The 22,664-nt window shown below is 44.2% G+C and overlaps 1 long non-coding RNA gene across 1 annotated transcript; it reads left to right on the forward strand.

Annotated features, from left to right (window-relative positions):
• The first annotated feature begins 1,162 nt into the window (after window positions 1-1,162).
• LOC123064590 (uncharacterized) lies at window positions 1,163-2,854 on the forward strand. The gene is made up of 3 exons (XR_006430732.1): window positions 1,163-1,311; window positions 2,031-2,155; window positions 2,770-2,854. It is a non-coding gene; the product is annotated as an uncharacterized lncRNA (long non-coding RNA).
• The last annotated feature ends 19,810 nt before the right edge of the window (window positions 2,855-22,664 follow it).

Genomic DNA, 22,664 nt, shown 5'->3' on the forward strand with positions numbered 1-22,664 from the left:
GTCGGGATATGGCAATAAAATTACTTGTGCTACCAAGTAAAGCATCATGTTCACGTACATGCAGAACTCCATGATAGTAATGCGTCATGTTTGAATTACTATAACTGGACCTAATATTAACATTGATTTTTACATGGAGGGGGAGACCTAATGCTAGTAATGAATTACTATAAATGGACATAATATTACCATTGATTTTTACATGGAGGAGAGAGACCTAATGCTAGTAATGAATTACTATGACTGGACCAAATATTACCATTGATTTCTACCTGGAGAGGAGAGACCACGTGCTAGTAATGCATCATGTATATATATATTACAATAAATAGATCCAACATTACTATCTAGTAATGCATCAGGCGTGTATTACTACAAGTAGACCCATTATTACCATCAGTTTTGGCATAGTGGAGAAACTGGCGCAAGCACCTGGTGGCTGGTCGGTTACTTACAGCAGGAGCGCACTCGTATGAGCGGGCAGCACGCAGAATAAAAACTATACGCTCAGGCTCACTTTAGCAGTCCTATATATAGAAAGTCTATTAGTAACCCAGGGTGAAGAATTACTTATTCTTCACCCCGGTCGATTGTCCCAGCCACGGTACAGCTTGGCCAGGTTTCCACCGATGTAATCAGTACCTTCGTAAGATTACCTTGACGCTGGGAGGAGCCAGCCCACTCCTCGATGCATTGGCTAATTATAGGTGCTCACCTGTGAGCGGTTTCTACTTTTTGCGTGGAGGGCGCGGTGAGCGGGCGGGATCGACAACGTGATGCTCGGCGGAGATTTTTGTCGCCCGTCCTCCTCTCCCCCGTACACTTGGCGATTAGGAGGCGATAGTGGCGGCGGCCGCGGTGCAGGGGTGGCGGGCACGGCGATTTGGGCTGCGGCAGCGCCGGCCACTGCAAATCCAGCCCTCCTTTGACGGAGAAGGCGTCAACGACAAGAAGACGGCGTTGACTGCCCTCCTCCGTATGGTCTGCTCTCTCTCTAACCTAGTATTTTTCTCCTTGATCTGGTTCTCCCTTTATTTCTTCCTTCTTGGAGATTGATGCTTACAAATTGGATTGTAAAAGTTCCTCCTCCGTCTCTTTATTTAGACGTCTGCATGCTTATGCTTTCTAAGCTCTGAGATTGATAGAAATTTAATTAGCTTGACTCTGGACAACGGATGCTGCAAAGGAACTGCTGACGAGGGAGATTAGAAGAAGCTGGACAGCAAAGGGATTCTTATCAAAGAAGAAGAGAGGTAGCACAAGGCTCCCGAGGAGGAAAACACAAGGTTATCTTCTTTGATCCAGCCAAAGGTGGTAACTCTGTCTCTTCTGTGCTTTAGATTAATCGTCCCTTCCTTTCTTTGAGCCTTACTGATTTTGGATGAACTGGACTAGCCCCTCTTTAATCAATTAATTTCTCATGGAAAGAAGATAAAGTGAAATTTAATTTGAGGGTGCTTAATTAGTTGTTCCTCTTTCCTGATGGAGGCTGCATCATTTTTTTGAGTAGAGAACCCCTATTCCAGTGTAGGCTCTCTACTTGCTACAGAGGAGAAAGAAATTAAATATGGTTAATCAAGTATGATGACATGTCTACCTGTGTTTAATTAAACATGATGGATTGCTTACTTGTAATTTGTAGCTATTAGGTTGGATGATGATTTTCTCATATAATTAGTAGTTGTACATTGGTTTTTCACTGCGTATTTGATAACAGGAGCAAATTAAACTCCATGTATATGTATCAAAAGATACAGAAACATTAATGCTCCACAATTTATAAAGAAATATGCATGTGACTGCCTGAATGCTTGATGCTTCTTCTTGAGACCGGCAATGCTTGATGCTTCTTTTTGAGACCGGCAAAAGCTAGCTAGCATATATATAGTCAAAAAGGGGCATATCATCTAGAACAAAAGGTAGGCATGATGCTCAGTGTCTTTCTTTAATTGTTACTAATTAATTTTGACGCTGTAGAGGTGTCATTCTTTTGTTTTGATTGCGTGATGCTTCCCTTCTGTCCTCATTAGATATCCAAGCTGCTGAGGTGACACCTGATACATACTATACTGTTGGAGAAATTGTTGTGAAGCTTAGCTTGTATGAGAGTCATAGTGAAGCTGTGGTGTCCTTTTTAAACTCACAAGGATAAAAAGTAAGTTACCCTTGTACATTTGCAAGTAATTTGTAGAAGGCTGCATGCAACTTGCGCAGTTTGTATCTGTGGACAAAACTGACATTTCATTGGAAAAATGTAGCATGGCTGATGTGGTTGTGCATGACTCACTTCATACCATGATATGACTTATTAGTTCATCGAGAAATAGAAGAGACCTGGACTCTTTCTCAGTATTTAGTTTCTTCTCGTATGTTGCTTGCGGCCATCTATTGTTTATTATTAGCACCCCAATTTTTTCCCACTGAGAAACATTGTTTTGACATTTCTAGTTTGAGGATATTCCCCGCTTCACTCTTTTGGAAGGAATGAAGCATGAATTTTATTTATCCAAGTGCAGAAAATGCCAGTACAATTTAGTGATTATCATTTAGTTGCCTTTCAGAGCCAATGAGTTCTCTTATCTTTATCTACAACATAATGGAGCACCAAATTTATGAAGGCTAATTGGCTAATTAATCAAAAGAAAAGAAGAAAGTGAAATAATATTTTGTTTGTAAAATATTACAGCATGCATCTTTATGCTTTTGTTTTTTATCAACATGTGTTCCATGGCTTTATGGCAGATTTGAAAGTGATATGCTTGCCTTTAGGGTGTTACTATGGGGCGGAGGAAAGGAGAGGAAAGAGCAAGGTGCCGTTTGCAAGCGATGCAAAACTTACATGTATGAATAGTTTCACATCTCAATACTTAGATAGTTCGCAAGCAAAGATGAGTTGATTCCATATTTCCATACAAGCCTCAATGCACTCTTTCCATATTTCCATACAAAAGACAAATTCTATGCCAACCCTGCTGCGTGTATATGTGAAGAGACTAAAGATGACCCCTCTACTACAGGAGGGAAGAATTCAAAAGATGATCCCACCGGGACAGAAGAGGTGATTGATATTGGGGCCGACGGGGGCGCATGATTGTAAACCTAACGACCAGAGTTCGATCCACGTCGGGGACGAATTTCTGGAATTCTCATGAGGGATGCTTCTTCTATATCAATAAAACCGTGGGTGCTAGTGCCCATGGAGTTTCATTTTTTTTTTTTTTGATATTGGGGCCGACGGTGATTCTTTGGTCAGATTGGAGGTCTGTGAGTTGGAGGTCATCCTGATTAGTTGAGATATTTTGCAGCTCAGAGGAATTAGTTAAGTTATTTGCGTGCTAGTGGTGTATGTGGTATACTAAAAATTTAGAGAATTTCTGATTTTATTTGGATGGATTTTGGTGTATGCATGAACTGTACTTCTTAATATACTGGATCTTATTTTGTCTTGCAACGTGTTACTTATTTTTCGTTGGAAACAGAGAATTTCAGAGTCTTTTCTCTTTATTTCCAGATTACACAATATTTCATATTTTATTTTTGAAAGGAATCAGAGAAACAATAACATATTTGAATTCTTTGTAATAATCGAAGAAGTACGTAGACCTGCTTTCGAAACATCCATGTGATCCTGTAGACACTAGATCCTTTCAATACAAAACATGTCAGCATCTACAGTTTGATCACTACACCATTGGGTTGCGACTTACTTCATCCTTCATCTTTTCTTGTACACTAAAAACAGGACTTCCTACATCCTTCATCTAATACAACATATTGTCCTCCTAATCCTGTATAAGCGAGTTTTTCTGTCAGAGAAGAACCAAGACGCATACTATCATATTGTAGGTACTATACTGCCACAAAATTGAATGGATGGAACTTAACTTGCGCAGAACACTGAAGACGAGAACTGAGAAAGTTCCTTGGCATTGATAGTATTCAAAGAAATAGTGCATTCTGAATTAGCATATCAGAAATCTTTTTGTGTGGGGTCTATAGCCAACAAGATGATCTGGTAGACAACCACCAGGCAAAATATTGGAGGAAGATACAAACAGGAAGAATATCCCAAACAAAGAAATAAACAAGATTTTTCTCGGATACACTCAACAAAGACAGTTGTTGAAAAGCCTATCACTATCTGTTGAAAAACACGCACAAATTAGAAGAATAAACTTCCAATGGTACTTCTACAAGGAAATTTGACAAGCATTCACATGGATCAATTTTATCGACGGAATATTTCAAAAGGCAAATGTTTTGCACCCCAATCAAGTATTCACTATACATCATGCAAAAGATGGCGGTGAAATATTTGCCTTCCTATTACTAATTTTGCTCGCATTCAGATCTTGTATCATACTGAATAACCACAGAGGAGCTGAATGACATGTTCAATTCATGGCATAAAAATTCAGAGTTCTTCATCTCTTATGGCATTGGCAGCTTCAGTTAGGCTTCTGAATTCGCGGGTAGCATTGACCGGTCGAGCAGTTACACATGGTTGTGGTTGCGCTCGTTCTTAGTAGATGAGCATCCCGGCTTTACTGCAATACTGCTCCACGTGCTTACACGCAACACAATCCTTGATGCTGCTGCATCTGTAGAACCCCCTGCGCTCTATTAGTTCATACTGAATTACTTGATTAAGTTGCCACCTACAATGAACGTATGCATATCTCATCTTAAGCTAAATAACATGTATATGAAAGCCCTCTAGCACATAGCTGATGGGTCAAACATCTGAAGCTTTGGTAATTTGAACGCCCAACAGTTTCAAACATGAAATCAACACATAGATAACTAGAGTAAGAAATGAATTGGGTTTTCCACTAAAATTTCCTCTAGTGACAACACTCTATAAAATAGTATTCTGAAGACAACAACCCAACAGAAAACAAGGAATAAGGAGTATACTAAGTACTGAATTTTAAGGTTAAAAAGGAAAGTAATATTTAAGGTAAAAAACTGCAAATACCCGTATGCACATAGATTTCTTTTATCTGTATAGAATAAGTAGTATCATCATAAATCTCAAACTGAAGGCAATGGTCAGCCAACTAAATGAAGCTTCTAGTTAGATCAATGCATAACAAAGCCGGAAGATATAAATACACGTTCATATGAGAGCTAACTGCTTCATTTTCTTTTGCAGGGAGAGAGCTAGCTATTTCTGAACTAAAAAATTCAGCATCCAATTGATTAATAAGCTTTTAGTCTTCAACAAATGTACTTGAATTTCTATCCAAACCTATACAGAAACTGCAAGTTATTCCATTATGTATTGCCTAAACAAGATATGGGCTAGGATGCAGGTGAGCAAATGTACAACTGTCTTTTGAGTTCCTTGCAGATTGTAAAAGAAAACAAGAAAAGTGAAGCAGCAGCTAATATGCATAACTAATTGTGGAAATTCATTAATAAAATTTTTGAGGACTAACAACTTATCATCTTCTTTCAATTCTGGACAGTGGCATGCCTGGGATGCCTTTGGTGATATAATTTCTAACTGAAAATTAATGACATTTTTCCTATTTTTTTATGAAAATCAATGGTGGTACACAAGCATCTCAAATTGATAGGAAACTCTGCAAGAAGTACGTGAAGTATTTTACATCAACTCGAACATGAGGTATATTTACTTTAAATCTATATCTAGATGATAGGAAAGTCACATATGCATTCTAAACAGACATAATTCCCCAAAATAATTTCTAGCTGAGGACAAAATAATAATGTTTGAAAGAGCTACTAGCTGCAGGTATGACTCTGAATAACAGAAGAAAAACCTTTCTGAACAATACAAGTGTATTTACAGTGAGATTTGCTATATTCTAGAACAAAAAGATTCTCCATACCTTCCAAAAAACGATAAGGACAATTCATTGAGTCTGACAAGGCAATCAGGCTATATAACTAAACTCGATTTACAGAAGGAGAATTCTGTAGAGGAAAAAATAGTGTGTTTTGATGGAGTTCATCATCATTGATGACAGTAACTAGAGTTTACTTATATAGTGAGGCCTCACCTGGATCCCTACAACAAAAAGATTGAACTGAACAAATTTACGGGAACAACATCAAGAAAGAACACTAGTTGGAGACGAATACCTTTCTTCTTGAATTGGATATTGGTATCCCCGTGAAAATCAGGAAACAATAGAAGAACTTAGCCAACCAAATTAACATTTAGCAGTACCCAAACTACAAGCTGAAGAATATCTGCAAGTAACTAGATGCTGAGGTTGCAGCCATGCTAGCATTGTGGCACGCGCAGCAGGACAGATTCTGGTATTACCAAACCTTAGCATAAGCATTTTAATTTCACATAACATGCGAATTTCATTATGCTCCCATTACAACAGGCTCGAGTAATTCCTTGAGAAGTAATTGCCCCATCATAAAGATAGCAATCTCGTCACACACAAAGATGCCCTCTTGACATAACAAAAAAGCTTTAGTATATCCAAAATTGTTAGAAATATCACCTGGGAATGGAATCGTCCAAGCTTGAGAGAGGCAAGGGGCAGACCTCGAGCTCATAGGCGCATGAAGTAGGAGGAGCGACCAAACTTAAGAGGAGGTCGATGATGCATAGACCATGATGACTCAATGGCCGGTGAAATCTCGCGTTCCTTTCAATCAGCGAGGTGAGGGGTGCGAGAGGAGAGAAATACAGTCCCCGAGCTCGCGGAGCGCGTCGACACGACCGAGCGCCTTGGCACTGAGGTCGAGGTCAGACTTGACGCCGTTGCTTCCGTTGAACTCGATCTCGCCGGTGGGACGACCTCTCTTCTTCTGCAAATCCACCGGATCGGAGCAGGTTCGCGGCCGCAGGGACAGAGTGAACAGCTCCGCTGGCCTCCGGAGCTCCGCTGGCCTCCGGAGAAGGGGAACCGCCGCGGCTGCGTGCGAAACTGGTCGGGATCGTTCGGAAAATGGCATAGCCCTCCCACGATCTGGTCTTATCCCAATTATTTTAGCAGTATAGATGCGTATGAGGTAAATTTACCTCGCAAGTCTTACGGTTCTTTCCATATGCCAAAAGAAAAGAAAAATGTCCTGCCATCCTTTTGGCATAGGGGCATACGTGAGGTAAATTTACGCGCCGAACTCCGTTTCTTTCGTTTCTTCCGTGTAGCGTGTGGTTTGGCTGGTGTGAAGAATAACAATTTGTCACCCAGGGTGACGAATAGCGCGACCCTATATATATATATATATATATATATATATATATATATGTGTGTGTGTGTGTGTGTGTGTGTGTGTGTGTGTGTGTGTGTGTGTGTGTGTGTGTGTGTGTGTGTATGTATATGTATATATATTGTCATTGTTGAATAAACAAACAAAAAACAGTACTATATGTATAATCATAAAAAATATTGCAGGAAAAGAATAATAAAAATTATATTATGAGTGAAACAATGACGACAGATTCTTTAGAATGTGTTGGAGCTGAAACAAATCTGGTTGGGCCGTGGTGGATATGTATATTTGAACGTGGGCTCTCCAACGTGCACCACTTTCATCCATTCATGTTCACGTCATTTTTTCTGACATATTACAACGAGCGGCAAAATTGTCTTTTTCTACATACCATTTAACATCGCCAGATGAAAAAAATGGATGAAAGTGTCACATAGGGAAGGAAATGAAGTTTAAGTGTCAAACATGGAAGAAAAAAGTTTTTTCGGTCAGAAAGGGAAGCAATATTTAAGAAAGGGCCAAATAACGAATTCTCTAATTGATATGAGCCTTCTTGAAGCGTGATATTGAGACAATTGGTGAGACGGCTTATTTCATCATGAAGAACTGACAAAACTGTTCGTTTGCATTCCTGAAGTTGGATCAAAGAATGGAGGAAGGTTCTCTAAATTTTTTTGGAGGAACAATCCTGTTAGGTTTCGTTCCCGAAGTTGACACCGACCTGATAAAACCTTGGTGGTTGACGTGTTGCAACGGTAATGAGGCGGAGTGTCTTGGTTGCGTCCATTATGGATGGTCGCCAATGGGTGGTCTTGCTATGTGCACCCATGGGTGCCTCTTTCTTACTGTATAGATTCCTCTTCGCTGCCGGATCAAACCTTGATGCCCATGTCAGGAACTTGGCACGCATGTCCGATCCCAATAAATTAACTGATCTCTAGGGTTTGGAAGACATAGAGAGAGGGAGAAGGGGGTTGTGGTATTGTTTCGATGCCGACACATGTTATTCCAAGAGAGAGACCACTCAAAATAGGCTTTCGCCCCCGCTAAATTGATAAAGCAACCACCCAACACAATAGAGATCTCAATGCTGGGGCTAAAACACAAGTACACTCAAGAGAAAATAAATAGAAAGTAAAAGAAAAGAATGACAATAGAGTCGGATCGACGAAAAGGATGATGATCCGCAACCGTTGCACCATCCGAAGATTTCCACCACACACCTAGCACTCCGGACCACCACATACCAAGCAACACCTTCAGGAAGGAATGCGTCGATGACGACGCTGGTGCCCAGACTGGTTCTAAGATTTCCCCCGGTATGCGGACGGGTGTGGGTGAGGGGATACCCGACGCCCTTCAGGAAGTAACAAGGTGCCCACGGGCGTCGCCGCATCGATGCCGGCCAAGCCGGCAAGGATTTCTCCCATCCGCCACACACCCACACCTCGACCGATTCATCGCGCTCCACCAAACATGGAAATTTATGTCAGGCCCAGCTTCCAACACCATTCTCAGCCTGCCGCCGATGCTGCCCTGACTGCCACCGTTTGATCTGTCTAAACCACCGTAGGAGAGGAAACAATATGGGGAGGGAATAAGGTTTAACCATCGCGGGTGAGCTTGTGATACCCTACAGAATGAGCGACACATGGCCTCGACAATCTCAAAGCACCCTAATCCAACTTCACGTCTATCCTCAGTCTAGTTCCCAACAGCTGATTCCCGATTCCAAAACCACACGTACAATACTTCGCTCTAACAGGTACGCATGATTAGGGTTTTCTTATTTTCCTCGCGTCTACAGCGGCCACGCCGAAGGGCCTCGACGTCTTGGCGTGCGGGCGGCATGATCTGGGAGTCCGGCCATCCAGCAATCGTGGTTTGCGGCCACCATGGACGATCAGTCGTCTCGTCGTGACGACTAGCTCTGGGGCAAGCGAGTACAGTGGCAAGGAGTTGTACGGCTGCCGTGTTGGCGAGCGGATGCTGTCAACGGCGATTTAGTCCGGCCGTCCGCGACGATGCCTTGACGCACGGCCGCCATGAACGTCCTGTACTCCCGTCCTCCGGGACAACAGCGTGTCATGCATAGGACATGGACGAGCCGCCGGACAAGTCGCCGGTGACGAGCTCCTCCGGCGAGGCCATGGACGATAGGTCGTCGGTGCGTCATGCCATTTGGCTGTTTTCGGCGCACGGACGCCTGGGCAACAAACCGCTTTTTCTTTGGCGGGAACTAACCAACTGCACTACAAACACAACTCAACCCAGCCGGCTTTGTAGCCCAGGCAGCTACACAGAGCCCACGCTTGGCTGCTGAACGCGGGCCATCCGCTCGTCCTTGCGCACGACGCGCACAAACGCGCTGGACGCGGACAGCTCTGATCGAACGCGCACTCACACATGCTACTGCCTAGCTATCACCACGAGCGCACACACACTCACACGCACGTACGGACCGGCATGGCCACACACCCGTGCCCGGCTCCACCAGCAATGCACACACGCGACACATTTACGGATGGCCGTGACCCAGCCCGTGGACCCGATAAAGCGCACTAACACCGGTCGTCGTATCGTGCCCCGTCAAGGCTTGTTCCCAACAGGAGGCTGTCGAGTCCTTTCGGCATGGCCGCCATAAACGCGATGGAACATAAGACCTAACCCATGCCCGTGTTAGAATCGGGAATCAACTGTTTGGGATTTTGAGAAGACGTAAAGTGGAATTACGATGCTTTGAGATTGTCGAGGCCACGTGTGGCTCATCCGGTACGGTCTCACAAGTTCTCCTATGAGTCCTGGTCTAATAGGACTTTTTTTTTCATTTTCTTGAGCGAGCCACGACCAATCCGTCTGGTCCTTGGTGGGCCACGAGCTGACCGAAAAGCCCGCTCGTGGCGTCCACCCTGAGCAACAATGGTGAGCGGCGGTGCACATTGCGGCAAGAGGCTATGGAGTACGAGGACTTCATGATGTTGGCAATTTGACGGTTGGCAAGGCAGGGTGAGACTTTGCCTGATGGCGCGGGCTAGGGCGGGGTGGGCAGGGATGCGGCAGCGTTGGACGGGGCACGACAGTTAGTCACATGTTTGTTCCTTAGCAATATTTCTATTACATCCAAGTAATGTAGCGCGTGCATGAGCCAATAATTTTCTGTGTGAGGGCCTTGACTTGATTTGATGGATAAACTTAAGTGGAGCTAGTCCTAGGATGATGTCGTGATTATTTGATTGAACTATATGTTTCTCTTGTTCCTTCTATTTTCTATTGGACTGTATAAAAAGAAAGAAAAATAACATCGAGGAGGGGCTTGGCAGCTTGGGAGGACGACAAGTAAATACCAAATAACTACCGCAATATGGGTTAGGGTTAACAAACTATTCCACTTTATTTGATTTCTCAAAACACTACCACAAAATTGCTTGGTTGGTCACAAAAACCGAAGCGGCTCAACCGTTAAGTATTAATTGGATTTATGATAGCTCGGTCCACTCATCGGGTTGACCGTTGACTAGTTAAGACAGGTGAGCCCCACATATTTTTAATAGGCAATCAACACCTAAAAAATGAAAGCAATAGGGTCCCTGTAATTTTCTATAAAAAATTAATCGTGTCCCTGCCAAATAGTATAAAAAGAAATCCGTTCCCGCGGGCAAGCTTGTCGCTCGAGCCGACGAAAGGACCCGTGCACATCGGCTGGCCTTGCTCTGGCGGCAGTGCTTGAGGGTGTGCCGGCTGTTGCACGCCGCGGAGCTGCTGCTCCTGCTGCGCACGGAGTGGAGCTGCTACTGATGTTGTACGCTGCAGCTCCCGCTATTCCGTCGCCGTCTGCTGGCCTTTAGCGGGCGGCAGCTCGACTCCAGACCAGTTCAAGCTCTATAAAAAAAAGACACATCCGTGACATTTTGGGCTGAACGATTTTTTTTCCTGTCATGCTTATGACACTTGTATGACGATAATTGTGACAAAACCCGGTATCATCATAGATGTGGTAGGCTCCTACTTTTATGACAAAAAATCTTGACAGAAAATAGGTTTTTCATCCAGGGCGGGCCGGAGACGCACCTGCATGATATTCTTTGGGCCGTCCATGACGAAAAAAATAGTGGTAGAAGCAAGGGCGCGGAAATTTTTCGGGGAGTTCCCAGTTACGGTGGGTGGTCGGCGATGCACGGAGTTTTGCGCATTTCGCTGTACATGTACGCACACGTGTGCGAGGCGTTGCGCTCTAACTAAACCCGAGCGAGGTGTTGTGCTCTAACCGAACCCGAGTGATTGCACTAGCTACGTTACTGAAGGCCGATCGATTCTTTCCTGTTAACTGAACCCAAGTGATTCCTTCTCTACTGCTGCTAACTGAAGCCGATCGAAGCTACCTCTTGATGAACAGTCCCTGATGAGGGTTGGATGAACAGTTCTCAATGAGGGTTGGATGAACAGGATCCCATGGTAGTAGAGGTTGTTGTCGCTGGATGAACAGGACCCCGATCGAGGAGGTGGGGTGGATGAATAATAATCGGTGGAGGGACCCTGTGGAGGGCTGGTCGAACAGTAGCCAGTGAAGGCTGGATGAACAGGACCCCGTGGATGAACAGTAACTAGTGGAGATAGGATAAAGTTGACGGTGAATGAACAGTAGCAGGTGGAGGCTGGAGGAAATCGATGGTGGATGAACAGCAACCCGTGGAGTCCCGTTTTGCGGTACACCACACCCCTCCCGATGAAAAGGACCCCGTTTCGACCATAGGCACTCCAACACAAGTTCGTTTCCTCCATTTTGCGGTACGCCACACCCCTCCCGATCAATAGGACGCCGTTTCGACCGTAGGCACTCAAACACAAGTTCGTTCCTCCGTTTTGCTGTACGCCAGACCCTTCTCGATGAACATGACGCTGCTTCGACTGTGGGATCGAACTAGACACCAGCCGGCAGCACCGGCCAATCCTTCTTGGACTTGCATCAGTTAATTCCAGTTAAATGGTACTCAATGTTTGATCAATTAACTGTTTTAAGTACATGATGAAACATTTCGACAGAGTAGTGGTACTCCAAATCTGAAGTCCACAATACCCGAATAAACTTGGGTCTCGGCTTCATTACTACATGTAGACTCTTAATAATAATGATTAATTTAGGTTTTTAGTACATATATTTAATTGTACAAGTTTAATATTTGAATTATGAACATAGGCCGGAAATGTCATACTCGGACGATGAAAACCGCCTGGGGGAGTGCGATTGGTGCCACGACGACCGAGGTATGTGCGACAGGTTCATTGAGCTGGACGAAGATCGGTGCTTCAGCATTAAGCTCGAGGAGACCTTCGATGTTCATACGGTACACAACAACGACAATAGTTTTTTTCGTAATTAAGCACGACTTCAACTATTTTAACGTGTATTTTTCATCTTTTTCAATTCGACTAGCTTATCCCATGCTATGCAAGACGCTATGTCTTGGAGAGGATGGGTTTTGAAGACCATGAAAGTATGGAAACCAAAACAATTCTCCTAAGGACCCATCATGGTGTGGATTTTCAAGTAAAGTTGTACAATGCTGAGAGTGTAACCCATTTTGGTTGCAAAAATTGGGTAGCACTTTGCAAGATGTATGGTTTTGATGAGGGTACGCTTGTCACCATGGATCTTGGTGATCCTACAATCGAGAAGACAATATGGAGATTTGGGTCCTTGTGGATACACCTCCAATTCTTCCCCCATGTGAGCTTAACATAGTTATTAAATAATTTATATTGTTTATTTCAAAATAGTTGACAGCTTATTTCCATTGACAACTTATTTTCATTCTTCAAAGAATGTGCGGAAGATGGTAGACAAAACCCACTACACCGATGGCTTCGAATTAACTTATAAGGAGAAAAATCATCTGATCGCATTTTATACTGATCTTGACAATTGCAATGTCTACAATCAAACTCCTCAACATTATGGTCAATACGTGCCACTAGTGCACGTGTTGAACTACGGTAACTACCAAGGAGATACCCTGGTAAGATTTTTAACTATTATGACATCCGTGCATCTTTTTGCATACTTCTAAAACTAGTACATCATGTGCTAACTACGAAGTTATTACTATGTTTTTCAACAGATAATCTCGAATGATTGTGTGCCTCATCTGATGTATATGCACGGTAGCCTTCATGTTTTGAACATACAACCAGGTCGTCCTACGAATCTCAACTGTCCATACCGGATTTCTAAAATTAGTGGAGACATGACAATCAAAGAATGGAAAAAATGTATGGACATTCGTAAGGAGCTTCTTGGAAGCAAAAGGAAGCGAAGCGCAAGAATTGGAGACATGATGATCTCCATTATTCATAATGGAGAGTTAGGGTCTATATTGTTTTATCCTATTTGACCTTAAGAGTGTTTAGGTCCTACCTGATACTGATGATCATGTGCAAAGAACAATTACGTAGGGTTGGGTTCGATGACTATGAGGATGAGGATCGTATGACTTATTATTAATAACGAGTAGAAGTTGTATGATGATGCATGATTAGTAGGACTTGTTAGTATATATGATGATGTATGATGCGAGCATGTATGAGTTATTATATATATGCGGGTGAAATGAACATAGCAGTAGCGTTGGTAAACCAAGGACGAAGATATAAGAGAGGACACTTCTCTCTATTAGCTAGCTAATAACAACCTAAAAATAACCCCCAAAACCCCTAAACCAGCCACTTTTTTTTAAAAAAAAACCTCAGCTCCAGCCAGCTGCTGGCGCGTGGAAGCCTTTTGGTCCTGGTTCATGTCACCAACCGGGACCAAAGGACCCCTTCCTGGGCTGCCCGCAGCGGCCACATGGATGCCCATCTGTCCCGGTTCATGTAAGAACCGGGACTAAAGAGGGAGGTATTAGTAACGACCCATTAGTCCCGGTTCAAGAATCGGGACTAAAGGCCCTTACGAACCGGGACAAATGCCCTGTTTTCTACTAGTGATGCTAGACTCACGAGATTTTTACGGGACTAATATGGGGTTGTTTCATTTAAGGCTAGCCACAGTGGTGAGTAACATACACTAGTAATATACACATATTCTTAGACTATATTACAACCTACTCCCTCCGTCCGGGTTTATTATGCCTAAAGACAATTTCTCTTATACCAAGACACATAGTAATTTGCTCATATTAATTCTTCCATTCCACTCCAAATGCACTCTCTCACATGCATGCATCCAATAAAAAAGCACACATGAAATGTATTAATTTTCCAGCCATGGCACCAACAACAATAGCTTTCAATGCAACCAATGAAATGGTTGCATGCATGCACCTTTCCCAAACGGGGACTTATAAAAGGAGACATGCTTGTGATGCTGAGAGGGCTAATAAACCCGGACGGAGGGAGTACATAGTGGGTAGTAACATAAGTGTGGTGTCATGCAAAACTTTATTTGTTAGGTTATAGACTCATTTGCATTGGGACATGTGATGTAACTAAGTTACTCAAACAACCTCTCTCCTCATTAACTCATTGCCACATAGTAAATTTGCTAAGTTGGACTCGATATTACTGTTGAATTTACTCCCACTTTGGCTAGTCTAAGCAAACTACAAAGTTGTACACCCTCCGTTCCAAAATAGATGACTCAATTTTATACTAACTTTAGAATGGAAGGAGTAGTAATTAAGGACTCCTTGCAAAGATCACTCCCACATTTCCCAGGTTGTGACAAGTGGCATGCTACATGTGCGCCACTTGTCACAAACTTGGAGTTTTTCCTTTTTTGGTACATCCGTTTATTAAAAACATTTTATCTCTTAAACCGTGCGTCTAAATCTCAAGCCATTTTCACTGTTGGATTTCCCTCGTCGAGATCTTCAAAACAGATCCCATGTTGATAGGTTCTGATGATTTTTTTTTGCACGAAAGAAACCAGCCAAAAAACCGAACGAAAAAACCGAACAATGAGCACGGTTTTTCCCTTCCCGAAAGTGGGACAGCCGTGCCTCTCGCGATCACAACCATGATTCTCGTGAAAGCAAAATTGTGCCTCTCAGGGAGGGGAAAAAACAGAAACATGTTTTTCCCGTTCTTGAGAGGCACGGTCGTGCTTCTCATGAAAGCATAACCGTGCTTCTCATGAAAGCATAATCGTGCCTTTCACGGAAGCAAAACCGTGCCTCTCGTGGAAGGGGAAAAATTCTGTTTTTTCTTCCTTTCCGAGAGGCACGGCAATGATTCTCAGGATATCACAACCGTGTCTCTCGCAAAAGAAAAACCGTGCCTCTCGCGGAAGGAAAAAATATTAAAAACGCGTTTTTTTTGTTTCCGAGATGCTCGGCCATGCCTCTCGTGAAGGATAACCGTGGCTCTCGCGAAAGCAAAAAACCATGCCTCTCGCAGAAGGAAAAAATTTCTGTTTTTTCCCTTTCCGAGAGGCACGGCTGTGTCTCTCGCGAAATCACAACCGTGCCTCTCGCGAAACAAAATCGTGCCACTCGCGGAAGCAAAAAAAAATAGAAAACATGTTTTATTCATTTTCGAGAGGCACGGGCAGCCTCTCGTGAAAGCACAACTGTGCCTCTCGCGGAAGGAAAACCGTGCCTCTCGCAGAAAAAAAAAACCGTGCCTCTCGTGAAAGCGCGACACGTGTTGGACGACTGAGAGCGCGTCAAGTGGCACTAATCGTTGCGAGGCTCCCGAAGAGCGCTCGTCAACTAGTTGCTCTCATCAAACTAGCGCCTACCCCCCTATTCTCAGGAATGGTGGGCCCCTTCCCACCCCTTAAACCCAATCGTAATCCCCATATTTGCTATGCTATGAAGTCTGTAAAAATCCTCCCCATAAGTTTACCATTACCGCACGCGCCCAATAGGAATGGCTGGAGGGAGTATAATAGCCACAACAAATAAAGTGTCTTATTGGTTACCACTATTGTTTATTGCATTGTCGTTTTGAGTTCGAATCACGCTGGACGCCGATTGTCATGTAGCGCGCATACGACGTCTCTTCAGCGAAGACCATCCTACCCATTGTTATGAAGGGGTATGAGTTAATCTCAGTCATGGATGTGCTTAGAGGGTGTACCGAAGTATAAGTGTGATGTCTATCGCCGAGAAGACCACCAGAATCTAGGCCAGCTTATTCTCTAAACCAGTCCAAATGCAACACACTGAGATAAAACTGACAATACATGCCCGTAGAAGTGGACAGGGATCAGGGGCGGCGGCCGGAGAACATCGCTGGGATCTCGTGGTCGTGGGAGCAGTAGACCGGAGGCTTGGCGGTGCCCGTGGAGGGACGGATGTGGATGAGCCGGTGCTAGATAGTAGGCCGGGCCAGAAGTGGAGTTGGGCATAGAATAGTTAAAATTAGTTGTAGATAAATTCAGGTTGTGAGGATTTCGACTCGGGCAAAAAGTACACCCCGCTGGCAGGTTCTGTACGGTAGCAGAACCAGAAGCTTCCACGACAAAATTTGATGATCCAGTGTCTTCGGTTGCCTTTAGCTATACTAGCAAAAAGGCACGTGTGTTGCAACGGGAGAAACAGAATCCCCTCATATCTCTAGCTGGATGTGCATGGCCGGTTGGTAGGTCATGAGATCGAACCCTCCTAGCGGGAATTTTACTTTTTGCCAGTTCTTCGGAGTTGGGCCACAATGCGCCGCCGGGTGGGCTTTCTTCGTTGGGCCAAAACGGGTGGCAAATAACGAAACCAAATAGTTAATTAAAGCGGGACCAAACAAAGCGGGACCAAACCAAAAATATCATCTCCCTTTAATAGTAGGTATAGATATAGATATAGATATAAATATAGATATAGATGAATTAGGATTTACGGTGTCGGAATCTTTTTTGCACGACTACGGTGTAGGAATTAGGAAAGAAACAATCAATGAGCATGCATTCAGATTGGATGAGCACTGAGTCCGACTCGTACAGGCATATGCTTCTATGAAGGGCAATCGATTGATTATATATACCCGGCCGGCCGGCTGGCCGTAAGGATAACTTCTCGAATAGCCGATCGCGCCCACATTGGCATTGCTCCCACTGCAGCAGCCTTGAATAAAGGAAAGATGGAGGCGACCACAACCACGGCAATCCCGGATGACATGGTCATTGATATTCTCGCGCGTGTCAACGACGTGGCCACACTCTACCGCTGCAAGATGGCGTCCAAGCAGTTGCGCCGCCTCGTAGCCGACCCCTCCATCGACCGAAGAAAGACGGCCTCACTACCGGACATGGTGATCCTGGAGATCCTTGTTCTCGTCAGAGATGTGGCCACCCTCTTCCGTTGTGCCATGGCATGTAAGTGGTGGCGCGCCTTGATTCATGATCCTTGCTTCGTCCTGCGCCGCTGGCCGCCGACGAGAAAAACTTCGGTATTTGTCTCCTTCGCAGCGACAAGAGGCAAAGAGAGGGTGACTGATTGAGCACGCTGTCCTCGGAGATAGATTGGCCAGCCTTGCTCGTTTCTCGGCTTGGTGTAGTAGATGTATAGTGAAATTGTATTGCAATATTATATTATACCTGCAGCATGGATTGGATGTAATGATAGATGGTGAACACCTTGACGTCTCTTTGTGTCTTTCGCCTAAGATTTCACTACTTTTAAATAAAAATAATAATAATTACAGATTTATATTTCACATCTAGATGTAATATACTATCTTACATCTAAATCCAAAACCGTTGATTAACTTTTCTACAAGATTCGGGCAATTGACAAATAGTCCTCGTAAATGTTTCTTCCGTGTCGATTCAGGGCCTACTCGCTTGTCCGCATGTAGAGTTACCACCGTGTCTGGGCATGAGCCAATTGTTTCTGCGCACCTTTGTTTTTTGGCCACGGACGATATTTCTTTTCTTTTTCCCAAGTATGCACTGTGATTCAGCTACATCTTCTCGTCTTTCTACACTCAACTGAGCACCTTTTTCATTTTTTCTCGTTTCCGTTTTTTTTTCTTTTTTTTATGTTTTATTATTTGTTTTAAATCATGCACTATCTTAAATTCATGTTTTCTTGTTTTTTATTTACATTTTCTATTTTCTGATTACTCAATTTATTTATTTATTTATTGTTTTAAATTCATGAACTTTTTTCATTGTCATGTGTTCGCTTTACATGTCGTGCAAATCTTGATCACATGTTACTATGTCTTGTGAGTCCCGTGTCGTGTCTTGCGTCTACTGTCTACCTACCGGTCTGTTCACGTGTCTATCTTTTGTTGGGTCGTTTTCACGGCGTAAATTGAGCTCCCATTTTGTATTGGCTTTGCTAGTTCTGATTTTAGATGAAAGTTAAAAATGTCTCATCAAACTTATATACCGTTAGATATACGTGCTTCTGAGTCGTGCTCGTTGTCTTTGTGTCAAGTATTTTTGTTGATCCCTTATGAAGCAGTGAGGCCCGACATGACTACGTTTAGTGGGCTAGTTTTATGTTTTGTGTATTGAGTTTATTTTGTAGATTGTAGCATTTTTCTGGAAGGTTACATGTCTTTTCTAATTTTTTTTGTTTTTGTTTATATCATAATTTTGTGTAGTCTCAATTGCAAGTCAACCATTGACATAAAACTAGGCTCATAATTTATTTATTTCTTTATCGTAGTTGCAAATCCATCCTTGACTCGTAATTGAGGACCAACAATTTTATGTCCGAGTTAGAAGTTCACCCTTGACTCACAACTCGTGCTCGACCTATTTTTTCTCTACAAGTCCCCCTCGACATGTAACTAGGGCACATCCCTTTTTGTCCCAGTTGCAAATCCACCTTCGACTCGCAACTCTAGTTCAAGCTTTTTTTGTCCTAGTTACAAGTTCATCCACGACTCGGAACTAGGGCCCGGTCTTTTTTTGTCCCACTTGCAAGTCCATCATCGACTCGCAACTAGGGCACGACCTTTTTTTTCTTCTAGTTGCAACTCGGTCCTCGAGTCGTAACTAGGGACCTACCTTTTCTTATCCCAGTTGCAATCCCACCCTCGGCTTGTAACTGCGGCCCTGTGCTTTTTTTCCGTCCTAGTTGCAAGTCCCCCCTCAACTCGCAACTGGGGCCTAATATTTTTTGTCCAAATTGCAAGTCCACTCTAGACTCACAACTGGAGCTCATTGTTTTTTGTCCCCCTTGCAAGTCCACTCTCGACTCGCAACTAGAACCCAACCTTTTTTGCCCAAGTTGCAAGGGGCTCGAGGTTTTTAGTTGCAATTACATGTCCACCCCGACTCGCAACCGGGGCTGATTTTTAGTCGCAATTGCCACTGCACCCTCGACTTGCAATTGGGGCCCAACCTTTTTTTTCAAGTTGCAAGTCCATCCTCGTCTCGCAACTGGGTCCAACCTTTTTTGCCCGAGTTGCAAGTTCACTAAGGACTCGCAACTTGGGCTCAAAAAATTTAGTCAAAATTGCAAGTCCACCCTCGACTCGCAACTGGGGCCAACCTTTTTTGTCCCAGTTGCATGTCCACCTTCGACTCACAACTGGTGCCTAACCATTTTTTCCTAGTTGCAAGTCCACCCTCGGCTCGCAACTGGAGTCCAATTTTCTTGCCCGAATTGCAAGTCCACACTTGACTCTCACCTGGGACTCAAGATTTTTAGTCTTATTCGCAAGTCCACCCTCGACTTGTAACTGGGGCCCAAGATTTTTTTGTCCCAGTTGCAAATCCAGCTTTGACTCGCAATTGGGGTTTGACATTTTTCTTATCCCAGTTGAAAGTTCACTTTCGACTAGCAACGGAGGCCCAACCTTTTTTCGTCTGAGTTGCAAGTCTAAACTTGACTCGTAACTGGGACCCAACCTTTTTACTCACACTTGTGAGTCCACACTCGACTCGAACTGGGGGTCCAACCTTTTTATGTACCAGGTTCAAGTACACCCTTGATAGCGAGTAAACCACAAATGAGTGGGCCAAAGTAGCTAGCATACATTTTTTTGTTTCCTTCTTGTTTTTTATTTTTTTATCTTTTCTTCACTAGTTTCCCTGACCTTTTAAGTTTTATATTTTCTAAAAGTCATCTCCTTTTTCATTTTATTCTCTTTTTTGTTATTTTTGATTCTTTTTTGTGAAGTTGCAAGTTTCAAAATATGTTGCAAAATTTATATTTTTGTTCATTTTCCAAAAATTATTCATGTTTATCAAAAAATTGAAACTTTCAAAATGTGTTAATGTTTTTCAAAAATTGTTCACAAGTTATTAAAATGTTTGTGTTTTTTGAAACAAGTTCAAATGTCCATAACAATGTTCGCATTTCCATAAATTGTTTGCAAATTTCAAAAATGTTCAAATTTTTGAAAAAAAAAATCGCATTTTCACATTTTCAGAAAATATTTGGAAGTTGTTAAAATATTCTTCTTTAAAATATATTATTAAACAGCTTCGTCGGATCGATGGGGTAATGTGTTTAGTTTGTTGATCGATGAGGCTACCGACATGTCCGACGAAGAGCGAATGACAATTCTTGTGAGATACCTTAGCAAGCATGGGTTTGTCATTGAATGATTAGTTGAAGTCGTACATGTTAGGGAAACATCTGGAATTTGTCTCAAGGCTAATCTTCAAAAATTATTCACTAATATTTGATCAAGCATACAACAGGTTAGTGGTTAACATTATGATGAGGCAGGCAACATGCGTGGTGAGTTCAACTGAAAGCAAATATTTTGCAAGATAAGTCAAGTTATTATGCACGTTATTTTTGTCAATAACTCAAGTTGGTAATTGTGGCAGTATTAAAGAACCATGGAGATTTTTTTCTACACGATCTCCACATGGCGACTCCTAGCGCTCCGGTGACCGCGGCGACGTAGGGCACCGGTTCACGGTCTCCACGGCGTCGGCCATGTCGCCGGCCGTCCACGACCAGCTACACCCCTGGCCCATCAGGCCCGGGTGGAATGCAGCGACGGGCTGCTCCTCTAGCACCTCCTCCTTCACCTCCTCCCTCATCTCCAGCTCCGGCACGGCCACGTCACCGGCCGCAGAGAGGGCAATCATGGTCATCAGGCTCTCCGTTGGCGCTCATCGTGCGTGTGGGTGGAGTCATCCATGACACGTTGAAGGAGTCGGGCCTCCTCCTCCTCCTCTTTCATGCAAGGAGGTGGTGGTGGCGACAGAGTGGGCGAAGGCGACGGCGACGGCGTCGGCGTGAGGCCGTGCACCCGCATACGCCCGCGCACGTGGGGAGGGCTCAGAGCACGTGCACGGAGCTCTCATGGCCGTCGCAGCCCCGATGAGGTGTCAGTGAAGAAGGATGTGCGCCGCATGTCGTTCTCATAAAACCACGTGTCCAAGAGGACGGAGTCGGGGTCGTAGTAGAGGTTGTCCGACAGGAGGCGCTGGCGGCATTCTATCTCCTCGCGGCCGGCACAACCACTCATCGGGACCAGCGGGATCGGCACCTGACCCGCGGATAGATGCTAGTTATTGGGGAGGTGGACATCGCTCCAGGGGAGTGGCATCCTCGTCTCCCAGTAACGTCGGCAAACATCCGCGTGGATGTAATGCTGGTCGCGCTCGTCGGCAGCCGTAGGGGCGAGGGCTAATGCAGGCAGTGTGGGGGCCCACCATGGGGTGTGCCGTAGTGGTGGTGCAGCCTCTTCTTTGATGTCGCGGCGGCGGCGGCCCGAGGACGAGCCAACCTCCTGGTCGTGCGCCCCCTTGCGGCTGGTGTTCCACCACCTCATGGCTACCTAGCGACCGGCCGTCGAGCTCGAGGGAGAGGAAGAGCTAGGGTTTGGGGAGTGTCACGTTTGGAGGAGGCAGCACGGACTGGAGTGGTTGTGTGGACTACGACCGGTCCACGCCTTCTAATTTAAGAAGGACGGCGAGCGCTCGCCTGGGCGGAAGACAGGTGGGGCCTACCGTGCGTGCACATTTATGTTGGGCGGGGGAGGTAGGTGGCCGCCTGCCAGGCTGCCCCTACGCGGACGAGCGACGCGTCCGTTTGCTGTCCGCCTGGACCCAAACCAGGCGCATGTTTGCGCTCGAAATGGGTCGGGCCGGACACAGAACGAACAAGTTGGGTCCAGGTTGTCGCACGCTGGGCCATGGGGTATCATTGTTAGATTGGAAATATAGGATAGACTAGGAAATGTTCTGGCTTGCCTTGTACTCCAAGATGACAATGTGCTCCTATATATATGCCCACGAGGCTCAAGCAATTGATGTCTACTATACAACCTTCTTCTTGTAGATGTTGTTGGGCCTGCAAGTGCACAGGTTTATAGGACAGTAGCAAATCTCCCTCAAGTGGATGACCTAAGGTTTATCAATCCATAGGAGGCGTAGGATGAAGATGGTCTCTCTCAAACAACCCTGCAATCAAATAACAAAGAGTCTCTTGTGTCCCCAACACACCCAATACAATGGCAAATTGTATAGGTGCACTAGTTCAGCGAAGAGATGGTGATACAAGTGCAAAATAGATAGTAGATAAAGGTAATTGTAATCTGAAATAATA

The sequence above is a fragment of the Triticum aestivum genome, chromosome 3B (genome assembly GCF_018294505.1).
Source record: "Triticum aestivum cultivar Chinese Spring chromosome 3B, IWGSC CS RefSeq v2.1, whole genome shotgun sequence".
NCBI classification, from domain to species: Eukaryota; Viridiplantae; Streptophyta; class Magnoliopsida; order Poales; family Poaceae; genus Triticum; species Triticum aestivum.